Source organism: Electrona antarctica (genome assembly GCF_951216825.1).
Source record: "Electrona antarctica genome assembly, chromosome: 2".
Classification (NCBI taxonomy): Eukaryota; Metazoa; Chordata; class Actinopteri; order Myctophiformes; family Myctophidae; genus Electrona; species Electrona antarctica.
In genome coordinates, this window is record NC_136807.1 from 28,229,879 (window position 1) to 28,242,139 (window position 12,261).

A 12,261-nucleotide genomic window follows, 5' to 3' on the forward strand; every position below is an offset into this window, starting at 1 on the left:
GGACCAGTGGACCACAATGGAAACTAGTCCCCAGGACTTTGTGTTATCCCTTTAGCCTTAATGTCCGACAGTATACTGTATATGCTGTTTACATTTCTGACTAGTATTCAATCAAAAAAAATAATAATAAAAAAGGTTCAAGTTAATTTGTCAGTTGTATCAGAACAAATAATACTGTGATTTGTACTCCCAAAAGGTGCCTATTGCTATTTTTAATCACATTCACACGTACAAAGACAGATCACATCAAAGCACTGGATTAAGAGCGTCTGCTAAATGCCTAAATTGTAAATTGTAGCACAGCAATATATAATATAGCAGCAAGTATGCAAAATACTACACCCCACTACAGAACATGTCCATGTGTGATGGTCTTCCTATTCAAAGATCATTTAAACATATATAACCAACTGTGTTGCTGCCTCCACATGGTCCCTATAGATAAGATAGCAGATTTGTACGTTTTGAGATTTTGATGAATTGAATACACAGGATCACAATGGAAACAAGCCCTAAAGGCTTTTTGTGTTATCCCTTTAGCTTTCATTGTATAATCGTACCAGTATAACTGTATTATTTGCAAACTGTTAATTAAGTATCAGATCAATCAATCAATCAATCAATCAATCAATCAATCAATGTAGGTGTAGAAGTAAAACACACACACACACACACACACACACACACACACACACACACACACACACACACACACACACACACACACACACACACACACACATGCACAACTGACCTGACAGATTTACATACTCACTTATTGGAATGTAGGCCTATTACAACAAAAACTGATGTATGAACCCAAGAGTTGTGTCAGCATTTTATGATCTCTCTCTCCCTCTCCACCTCCCCTCCCTCCCCCTCTCTCTCTCATTGAAGGAAGAATTGCAGTCTGTTGAAGCTGAAAAAGAAAAAATAATCCAGTTGAAATCATGTGCGGAGAGGTGAAGTAACACTATCATGGAATTGTCCGTGACTTTTGTCAAACGTCACTGTGTGCAACAGATCAACATAGTTTACAACTGTGTTTTCCGAATGCATATAGTGACTATACAGTAGACTAGAGTGTCAATATTCCCTTCATGTGATTGATTGGTGTTTTCTTGTCTTACCACAAGAGGGTGTGTGGTGCACTGTAAGTCCCTGTTCATCACTTAGACCTGGCAACTCAGCCCAGAAGTCATCATACATGACTGAGACCCACAGCTTCTACTGTACATTCAAATGGGTTCACGTTTAGATTGTTACCTAACCCTCTGTTTTTAAACTGACCATATAATATATCTGCATCTTGTCACTGACCGCTCTAACTATAACTGCAGAATTTGTATTGCAGAAATCAGTGGTTCTCAAAGTGGGGCCTTGAAGGGACTCCAGGGGGCCCACAAATCTTCTCTTCTGGGGTTGTCCCTGGCACAAAATCTTTTCAGGTGGTAGGTCTGTGGCCAAATACATACCCTGAAGAAGGGTGGCGAAACGTTGGTCTTATAATAAAAAATGTTTTTGCATCATGATTACGAGCTGTGCGTAATCCTTTTTTCAAGTTTTGTCTCCCGTGGTCAGCACCTCCCCACTATTGGTGTGCGCCCCTATCTCTTTGTTTGTTCAAATACATATCCCTCAATCCCTGGCATGAAAATGTTTGGGAACCACTGGCATTATAGTAGCAATAATACCGTAATTATAATTATTATTATAATAATTATAATAATAATAATAAATCCCAATCTGTAGGCTAATCTAGCCTTTTGCCCAAGTCATTCTGCAAGAATCACTAATAAGTGTTACTCAAAAAATAATAATGACAGAATGTGATTGAGTGTCACTGATAAGAAGACTCAGTGGAACTGGTCGCAGATGGATCCGCATGTGCGTTCCTGTTGCCTCATTTCCTGACTCTGCCCAGAGAGAGAGAGAGAGAGAGAGAGAGAGAGAGAGCAGAGATACAGGGACACAGCGCTATGAACTGAAGGAGGTGGGGGGAGAGAGAGAGAGAGAGAGAGAGAGAGACTGAAGAAGGGGAGGCTGGTTCCTGATACCAAGACACGGAAAAGCAGGGGAGGAGGGGGAGAGAGAGAGCGAAAAAAAGAGAAGCCTGGCGGAGAGGCGCGAGAGGAGAGTGGGAGAGAAAGCAGGGGAATATAACACTTAAAAAGAGAGAAAGGGAGAAAAAAGGCGTCAGAAGAAGAAGGGGCAGAAAAAGAATAGTATTGTGTTAACATACATATACATACCCCCCGTTCCTTTCCTCTCTCTCTCTCTCTCACGCTGTCACACGGCAGATTGGAGTCCAAAGAGAACCGTCACAGCAGCAGCACAGCACCGCGTCTACCCCAGACCCCATGGGGTAACAGGTATGTCTCACTTCCGTTCATTCTCCCACGATCTATCTATCTATCTGCCCCCCGCATGGGTTTTATAAGATATATATCCTCAAATGAAAGGCTTGTCATCATGTCCGTGTCTTTATGGTATTAATAATATTGATATGGCATGTCAACAATTAGTTTTCTTTATTCACGTAGAGAGCAGAGAGGAGCCGTGTCTAGCCTCTCATGTTGTAGTTCGTGTTAAAGACGCACACAGGTTGAGGGAAAACGCGAAACAATGAAACTCTACAGTCGTCGTATTACTTAGCCAGTCATGAACCGATTTGTGTTGTATTTATTGTACATGTGATTTATATATCCATGTTTTGGGCGGACGAGACAAGTGTATATTTTGACAGCTATGCCCTCCAAGCGACTGTCTGAAAGTCCGCCCGCCTACCTGAGTCTAGTATGATACGTGACGGTGACTGACGGACATCTGGCTCGAATTCTCTTGTTGATATTTTTCTGGACATGCCTGTATCATTATTTGGTCTATTATTATTATTATGTTTCGGCCATTCGCGTGGTTTATTTGTGCGCTGCTTTGCATGTGAAATAATTAACAGCTCGGGGTTTTATTATGAAATGGCAAGAAGACAAGCTCCCCATAAAAGGGCTATGGGTAGCAATGCATTATTATTGGATATATATAAACACGTCAGGTAGCCTCTGTGATGTCTCTAGAAAGACTATTATGTTGGATATCATGTCTGTCTGCCTGGACCGTGGCCGTGGGGGCTCGCTCTCGCACCTTGATTTAAAAGCGATTGATGAAGAGATGAAATCCTGAAAGTTTGTGACGGAATTATAACCGTATATATTGGGGCGACGGCTTCCGCGGAAGCATGCATGATGCCCTGTTGCCTCAGTCCGTGGTTCCTCCAGAGTCTGGGGGGGGGGGTTTGTTCGTTGAGAATGAAAGCCCCATGCCTTCCCTCGGTTAACCTCCAAAAGGGGGATTTCTCCAGCTGGAATTTTTTTTTGCTGCGTCAACACCCACCCCCTAGACTAACCAGACAGACAAGAGAGAGACTATGGGGGGATTTTGTTTTCAGGCATTTGGTGCTCTTCTTCTTGTCTTGTTGGGTAATTTTGGGGTAATTGTGCTGCTGAGGCAATAACAGCTGATAATCATCTCTGCTGATCCCCCGTGCTGCTTTTCTTTATGGCTGCCTGGCTGCGCGGATGGGAGAGTTTCAAAGTGTGGCGTCAAGTGTTTTAGCTTTTTCTTTTTTCGGTCGTGGTGGGTGATTGTGAGGCTGAAACGTGATGCGTTTCGTTGAGCGTCTCTATTCTGTGAGCGTGTTATTCAGTTATTATATGGATGTAGCCTAGTCCTACCTACAGTCAGTGTACTGAGTGAGTGTGTGTGTGTCTGCCCCCTGAAACTGGTCAGTTCCGTCTTCCTCCATTTTCTAAAGGGGAACAACCCCACTTTTATTGACGCTTTCTCTCTCTCTTGTGAGCTTACAGTGCGCCTATTAGAGCTCTCTACGTGCAAGGTGCGTCTGTTTGTAATTAACCTTATTTGCCCTAAAAACATATAGCAGCATAACCTTTTGTAGATTGATTGATTGATTGATTGACGTACAGGTATATATTAGCCAATTCCTCTGATGTGACAATAACATTTCTACATGTGACCTATACAATAAGAGCCCTATTTTATTTTTTATTTTTTTTAACCTCTCAAGTGCTTCCACTTTTCTTAGTTTTCGAACCATCTATGTATGCTGACAAACCTTAAGACTGGAGAGACTGACTGCATAATTGGGATACATTTATTTGTCCAAAAGTGCGTGAAATAGTCAATGAGGGTTTTTTTGGTCCTATTTGCTTTGAATTAAAGGGTCAGACAAACTTGATACTTTTAAGACCTTGAAAGTACATTTTATTTAATTATGCTATTACTTTATCTCTCTCCCTGTGCGTGCGTGCGTGCGTGTGTGTGCGCGCACGTGTGTCCCTCTCTCTGTGTGTGTGTTAGGTGCAGTAGTGTGTGTGTGTCCATGTGCATGTGCGCTCTTGCCTTGCACACAGCGGTGTTGTGATTGGCAGGACAAGGCTTTAGATGGTGTCAGCCACCAACTAACATTCACACACGAGCAGAGTCACATCCAGAGACAGGGGCTGACAGCAGCTGCCATCTTGGCGTGGATCGGTGTCTCAGAATGCTTTTGAGTCTTGTCGCCTCGGCCTCCCACTGTCCCCCTGCTGAGCTCGCTTCCCTCAGGTGTGGCTGTGTAGTGTCAATATTAGGCTAGGGGACAGCAGTGGTGTATAACTGTATGTTGTCGCTGTCTGTTGGGCAGAAACCTCTTATCTCCATAGTTTCCCCCCCGTAAATTAGTGCCCTATACTTGATCATGCTACGGTATCACACAAAAGCATCAACAGTAGCAGATCCACAAGCTCTTTAAACGCGAAGTGATGCGCTTTGAACTTGTCGATCTTGAATCCTGGAAAGTCACAGTTTCGGACATATGAAGTTTCCACCGGACAGAGATGATATGTACAGTATGTGTCAGTGCATGTCCGTGTGTGTTTGTGCTCTCTGAGAGTGTACACGCGGAACCGAATGGACCCGTATTCGGTTCCACTTGTATATTCCCAGAGTTAAATTAACACTGTGTGTGTGTGTGCGTGTGTGTGTGTGTGTGCGTGCGTGCGTGCGTGCGTGTGTGCATGTGTGCGTCGTGGGGGTAAATCGATTTAAACTCCCCCTGCCACCAATGTGAAACCTGGACCAGTAACAGCTAGAAGATGCAGTCTTACTTTAACTGTGAACATGGTAAAGACAAGAGTCCATTATTTACACTTTCAGAGTTAAACTAAAAGGCACACTGAATGGACGAAAGACCAAATAAAACAAAACAAAATAAAATGGTTTAGTAAGAGGAAGGGATTTTTAAACAGTTGCCAATTAACTTAGAAAATTGAGAGATGATGTGGGTGATGAAATGACTGTTTACCTCTTGAGAGGTGAGCTTCTAGTGGGGTTTGAAAACCCATGATACTTGCTGCATCTTAGTGTGTGTGTGTGTGTGTGTGTGTGTGTGGTGTGTGTGTGTGTGTGTGTGGTGTGTGTGTGTGTGTGTGTGTGTGTGTGTGTGTGCGTGTGCGTGCAGAGCATACAGTATGCGTGCGTGTTTGTGTGTTAGCTTGCTTGTATGTGTGTGGGTGGAGCTTGTGCATACTCCCAGGTTGTGGGATGAACTGTGTGGTAACAGGTTAGCTGGCTCTAGCTACTAGAACCCAGGGGAAGAGCTGCGCTCGCTGCCCCCTCACGTGTGTGTGTGTGTGTGTGTGTGTGTGTGTGTGTGTGTGTGTGTGTGTGTGTGTGTTGACAACTTGACAGTAAACCATGCAGCCCTCCACTCTATTTTACTGTATATTCTTCACAAATAGAGAAAAGAGGGCAAATGCTCCATAAAGACCCAATTATTCTTTCGTAGAACCCTAGTGTCTCTACCTTTCTCTCACCCCCGCTTTCTCTCTCCCTCTCTCTCTCTCTCTCTCTCTCTCTCGTTCCATCTCTCCATCCTTCTCTCCCTCTCTCCATCTCCCCATCCTCCTCTCTCTCTCCATCTCCCCATCCTCCTCTCTCTCTCCATCTCTCCATCCTCCTCTCGCTCTATCTCCCTCTCTCCATCCCTCTCTGCCAGTCTCTCTATCTCGGATCCCTTTGGAGCTCACTTGTTAATGGGAACACCTGTTTGGCTAACGCACTGCAAAATGAACCGTTTAGACTTGCATGTGTTGACACATCTCCCATTACACGCCACGTCTCTCCGGAATTCTCTGACAACTCACTCTCTCTCTCTCTCTCTCTCTCTCTCTCTCTCTCTCTTTCCTTAATATCTGTGAATATTATTATTCTCACGTTTGATTCGTGTCGTGACAGTTCACCACACATTAAACCAACAACCTCAACAGCCCCAACAACACACACACACACACACACACACACACACACACACACACACACACACACACACACACACACACACACACACACACACACACACACACACACACACACACAAAAAACACCCCCATCCAGTTAATGACTCTGAGGCTTTTTTAGCTTAGCTGCTTCTATTCAGTTCATTGTGCAATGCAGAATACAGGTGTTCTTAATCCCCCTGGGTTGAGTTGTTAGGTGGGGGGATGTGTGTGTGTGTGTGTGTGTGTGTGTGTGTGTGTGTGTGTGTGTGTGTGTGTGTGTGTGTGTGTGTGTGTGTGTGTGTGTGTGTGTGTGTGCGTGTGCGTGTGTGCAGGCGTGCGTGCGCGCGTGCTGTATTGCTGTCCCCCGAACTGATCGTCCTTTCGTAGCTGAGAGGACAGGTGACTTCAACTTATGCAACCCCCATGCATGAAAACACACACACACGCGCACACGCACACGCACACACACACACACACACACACACACACACACACACACACACACACACACACACACACACACACACACACACACACACACACACACACACAATGAAATATTAACATCCACCTGTGTGTGTGAGTGTGTGTGTGTGTGTTCGTCTTTTCTAAATGAGAAGATGCTGCTGTGATATTGTTATAAGATTGTCCCAACTATCTTCTCCGGGTTATTCTTCGTATTCTCGTCAAATTATCTTCATATAAACAAGTAACAATATGCATAGCTCTTTCTTTAGTTAGTTTTTTCTTGCTGTGTGTTGTTGGGAGAGAATATGGATTGTTTAAAAAAAAAAGGCTTGTTGTCTTGTGGTTTAATTGGACTGTTTATTTGGGTTTAAAGAGTGGTCACTTTTAAGATCTCATTATAGGGCTTTTGCTGCTGTCAAAATTTGCAAACCGTTGGGAGATTTCGTGAATCTGAACTGTTATTCTTCAAAAAGAAGAAAGAGAAAGAAAATGAACTGTTCATCAAACTGCTAGTGCAGGCAATCATATGGCCTATTACCAGACATCTTCTGGACCAGACTTAGACAGTCTCTTTTCCCTTTTCTGTCCATTTTGCAGTAAGTGGTTCATTTTATACAGAGGTTTTATGTGAAAATCCTTACATGGGCAGGTTCAGACTAAACAATGTTTTTTTGGTCCACCTCCTTTTTTCTTTCAATTCTTTAAATCCTTTCCCTCGTTTCTATACCAATTGAGTTGTTCAGCCAATTCCCACTACCAAGTCCCCATGTACTTTTGTCTCTTCTCGCTGCTGCTGACCCCTACTGGTTGGTCTTAGGGAGCGTGTATGCGAGTACGTTTCTCCTCCAATACACGTAGTAACCGAAACGCTCGCCCCAGAGCACACTTACCCCCATGTTGTATGCGGATGGCTCGATCCCAGCGGTTCTTGTATACGTTTTACTGAGGTTAAGGTTATTAATACGTTTAGGGTTAGGCATCATTTCACAAGGTTAAAGATGGAGTGCCATGATTTTTTTCCACCCTAAAACATGATCATCAGGTATTATTATTATATAAGGAGGAAGAATTTTCTCAAAAAAGTGTACAGTATTTGTAATGTCGTTTTATGTGGACACGCCGTCCAGTTCATTAAGTATGCCTGGTTTGCCTGGTGGGTGGTGATAGGTGGTGATCCACCTGAACTATAGCCACACCCACATCTGTGGTTGTATGATAAAGGGGGAGGGGTTAGGGGAGGGGATGATATTGTGATATCACTATATCACTGTTTCGAAGGTTTCAGCCTCCAGGAACAAACCCTAAATACAAACACAACAACCACACCAATGTAACCTCACCAACATTAACAACCACACCAATGTAACCTCACCATCATTGTGATGATGTTTGATTTTGTCCATATCGCCCCCAGCCCTGTTTCAAATTCTGTTCTGCATAATTATCTCCTGTTTCGTTCCAATGGCTTTGAAACTATATAGCCCTAGCCTAACCATAAATGATTTTAAGGGTATTTCCCCAGGCAAACATTCATGCCCTTACACAGACCAAGGGGAAATAACAAATTCATTCTTTCTTTTTTTCCCAGAGAAATGAAAAATGAATATATACATTGAGACACTATATGGTTTTGGGTTTTCCTAGACCTTACTCGACACACATTAGAGTTGTCTCTGACACAGCAAAACAATTATATCTTTGTGATTGTAAAATAATTTACTTATGTCCACAATCATTTGTTTGCTTTTAAATATCACCAACGTTGACCTCATTTGCCTAAATATTGACACTGAATTCCCAGAAGTATATGCTTTGTACTGTAAGGTTAGTTATCTGTCAGCCCATACTGTGTAATTATGTGGCAGAGCTGGCCTCTCGGAGCAAACTCATGTCAGCCAATGGGGAAAAAGTACAACATGCAAACCAACTACTGTACGCGCGCACACACACACACACACACACACACACACACACACACACACACACACACACACACACACACACACACACACACACACACACACACACTTGTACGAAGGCGTTAGCCATTAGGCGGCTAAGCAAATAATAAATAGGTGGAAAATGAAGACGTCACAATTTCTAAGTGACAACTTAGAAATGGACAACTTTGTCCTTATCTGAAAGGACTCAGTTATCACCTCGCAAAGATTTATCACCTTTTTGAGACCAATTTAAACACTTTAATTAGGTAGTACTTGATCATCATGGTGCATGATTTTAGGACGGGGGATTCTTCACAAAATCCTTCCTTTGGTGTTTCTTGTATAAACAACATAGAAGAAAGTCTGGATTCTAATTGCCCTTGAATCCTGCTTCGTTTTCAGGTATGAGCAAACAAATATGTTTTGAGGCTTAGCATCCATTAGTGCAAATATATTCCTGCACACAGCAGCGCTGAAAGCACAGTTATGTGTATATGTGTTTGTAGTTATTTTGCCAGCGAGAGAGAGTTTGTCTTTTATTCCCACATTTGATGCAGAAATTGAGCGCCTTCTTTGAGCAAATACATCTTTAGAACAGTCAACTAGCCCCGGGCTTTCGACTGGCGTGAGATTAGCATATCAAAGCTCAGGTGAGTGAGAGACAGGGAGGTACGAGAGGTAGAGGGAAAGGAAGTAGAGAGAGAGAGAGAGAGAGAGAGAGAGAGAGAAAGAAAGAGAGGGAGAGGATTTTATTATTTATTTTTTTACATTTTTGGGGGGTGGGGGGTCTTGGATAAAATAGACGTCCCCAATGAAAGTGTTCCAGAACATTGTTATTGCGTTGCGTTTTCACGCAGCACGGTTTAGTCTGAGGTTGTCAATGCTGTCTGTCTCAATCTAAACTGATCCTTACACACACACACACACACACACACACACACACACACACACACACACACACACACACACACACACACACACACACACACACACACACACACATACACACACACAGAGAGCAAGGTTTGGGGAAAACCCAAGTGAAAAAATAACACCTTTCTCGACCCAACACCACCCAAATACAAGCTCCGTCCAACCTTGTATTGACCACTCTGGACCGCAGAAGCGCTGTCTGAAGGCAGAATATAGATTCGTCCCAGTCCCTGCTTCTTGTACCAACATTGTGTCTGACCTGTGAGCCTCTGGCAACATTAGGATTACTGTTTAACATCATTAACTGAAGCATAAAACCCTCTTCCCTGGACACACATTCCTCTTCTTTTTTGCTATAAGCATTGGCCCCGATCCCTAACAGTGTATATGGAATTGATGATAACACTCCTAATGGACAGAGTTTTCTTTGGATAATTGTAAAGGTCTCTGTGTGTGTGTGTGTGTGTGTGTGTGTGTGTGTGTGTGTGTGTGTGTGTGTGTGTGTGTGTGTGTGTGTGTGTGTGTGTGTGTGTGAGAGAGAGAGAGACCACGCGCGCGCATGCATCTGTATTGCTAACGAAACATTATCCTGGTTTGGTGCTTTTGGAGAGTTTCGTAATCCAGCCATGGGTTCAGGCTAGAGTGCTAAAGTGCTGCTAACAAGGCCTGTTTAACATTCTCTCCCCTGCTCAACATACAATTATTCCACTTCGCTGCCATTAACATGTACAGTAGGCCCGGGCTTTTAATTGGACTGATATGACTAATGCCAGATCAACTTGGATTTGCTAATTAGTTTTTGCTTTAAAAGTGCCATCATGGCCATGAAATATTCATTGATTTGAGGTGGAGCGTGGACTTGTGGGTGGGTGGGTGGGTTGTTTGGTGGGGATATTATTATGGGTGGACGGATGGACGCGGACCGCTATACAGTGCGAGATGGAACCAACCTGTTACGGGTCGGTTATTCAAATACTTTTGGTGTTTTTCATGATAATTCTTTAGACACCCACGCACACACACACGCGCGCACACACACACACACACACATACACAGACACACCAACCCTTGTCCTCCCCGTTCCATCCAACCCCCGCCGCCGCCTCTTCTTCTCTCACTCGCCTCGTCCTCTGCCCTTCACCCCCCCCCCCCCCCTCCCCCCACACACACACATCCATTACCACATCTATTCTCTTCACTTTACCTCCTCCTCTCTCTCTCCCTTCACTCCTCACCTTTCTCCTTGATTCTCCGTTGCCTTGTTTTCTCCACCGGCGCTGCACCCCCTGCCCTCACCGTGCCCCCTGTATCCCTCCCAGCTGCCTCTCCTCTCCCCTCCTCCGCTCTTTTCTCTTCCAGGCCTCCTCCTCCCTCCCTCCCTCTCCTTCTTAATCTCCCACCCCCCCCTCCCCTCCTCCTCATCCTCTTCCTCCTCCCACACCACCCCCTCCTCTTGCTGTAAGTGGGCCAGGTGCCTCCTGTGGCCTCCCCTACTCTCATTTCTCATTTTTACCCTTCCCCTACTCCCTTTCTCATTTTTACCCTCTCCTCCCTGTTCCCTTTCTCATTTTTAATACCCCCCCCTCCCTCCCACCACCACTCCCTTCCCCCCCCCCCCCCCCCCCCAACCCCGAAGTTTGTGTTTTAACCTCCACTTAATCAGTGCCGAGCGAGCAAACGGTAGTCCACTCTTCCTTCTCCGCAAACAAATGCATATAAACACTGTCGGGGCAGAAACCTTGGCTCTTATATTCTAACTTTCCGTTCTTATATTCTAACTTTCTTCATAAATTAACACTTTGTACAGTACATATGGATATGGTCTCTGTCGGGTGCAAACCTCATATGAAAAAAAAAGAAAACCTGTTACTTTCCAGGATTAAAAAAAAGCTTTTGCTACTTTTTTTTTTAATTTGAATCCTGAAAAGTAAGAGTTTTGGACATATGAGATACTGTACAATATATTTTGTGGGTTGTTTTCAGCGAGCAATGCCTTCGTTTCGAGTATTAGATCATAGCTGGTTTTCTAAGACTACTGTGCTTTTACTTTAACTTTAAGTTATTTTGTGGTTTATATCGGAGATGAGCCTTTCAGCATCTGCAGTGAATTACATAACTTAATTAGTTGTGTGTGTGTGTGTGTGTGTGTGTGTGTGTGTGTTTTCCCTCCATTACATTCCAGCTATTAACTATTATTATCGTGTGTACTGTATATTGTATTGCTATTGTTAGCACAGTGTTGTGGAACATGGCTCGGCAACATTCCGCTACTTCTGCCTGTAGGAGTGAGTGACAAATAAACGTTAACTTCTTCATTCTCTTGAAATAAGCCTCCCACACTAGGTTCTTTCCAGCGGTTCAGGTTCTAACACTAATGGTCAAGTGGAGAAGGGAGACATTGTTGGACATCAAAGACGGGACTGATTCTTTCTTAGCGTGTTACTGTGGCACTGGAATGGCTTCTACACACAATAACTCTTCCTACTTCCGGGCAGCTTCGATACTTCCTTCACAGGTGTTACCGATGATACTGTTCCATTTAGTGTGCAGTGGTTTTCAAACGTTTTAATTTCAAGGA

The 12,261-nt window shown here is 43.9% G+C and overlaps 1 protein-coding gene across 2 annotated transcripts in view; it reads left to right on the forward strand.

Moving 5' to 3' along the window:
* Nucleotides 1-2,123: 2,123 nt before the first annotated feature.
* Nucleotides 2,124-12,261, forward strand: part of zbtb46 (zinc finger and BTB domain containing 46) — a 98,261-nt gene continuing 88,123 nt past the window's right edge. For both annotated transcript variants that reach the window (XM_079491385.1, XM_079491386.1), the window contains exon 1: nucleotides 2,124-2,372. The gene's annotated coding sequence lies outside the window, so the exon portion shown is untranslated. The remainder of the gene's footprint in view (nucleotides 2,373-12,261) is intronic.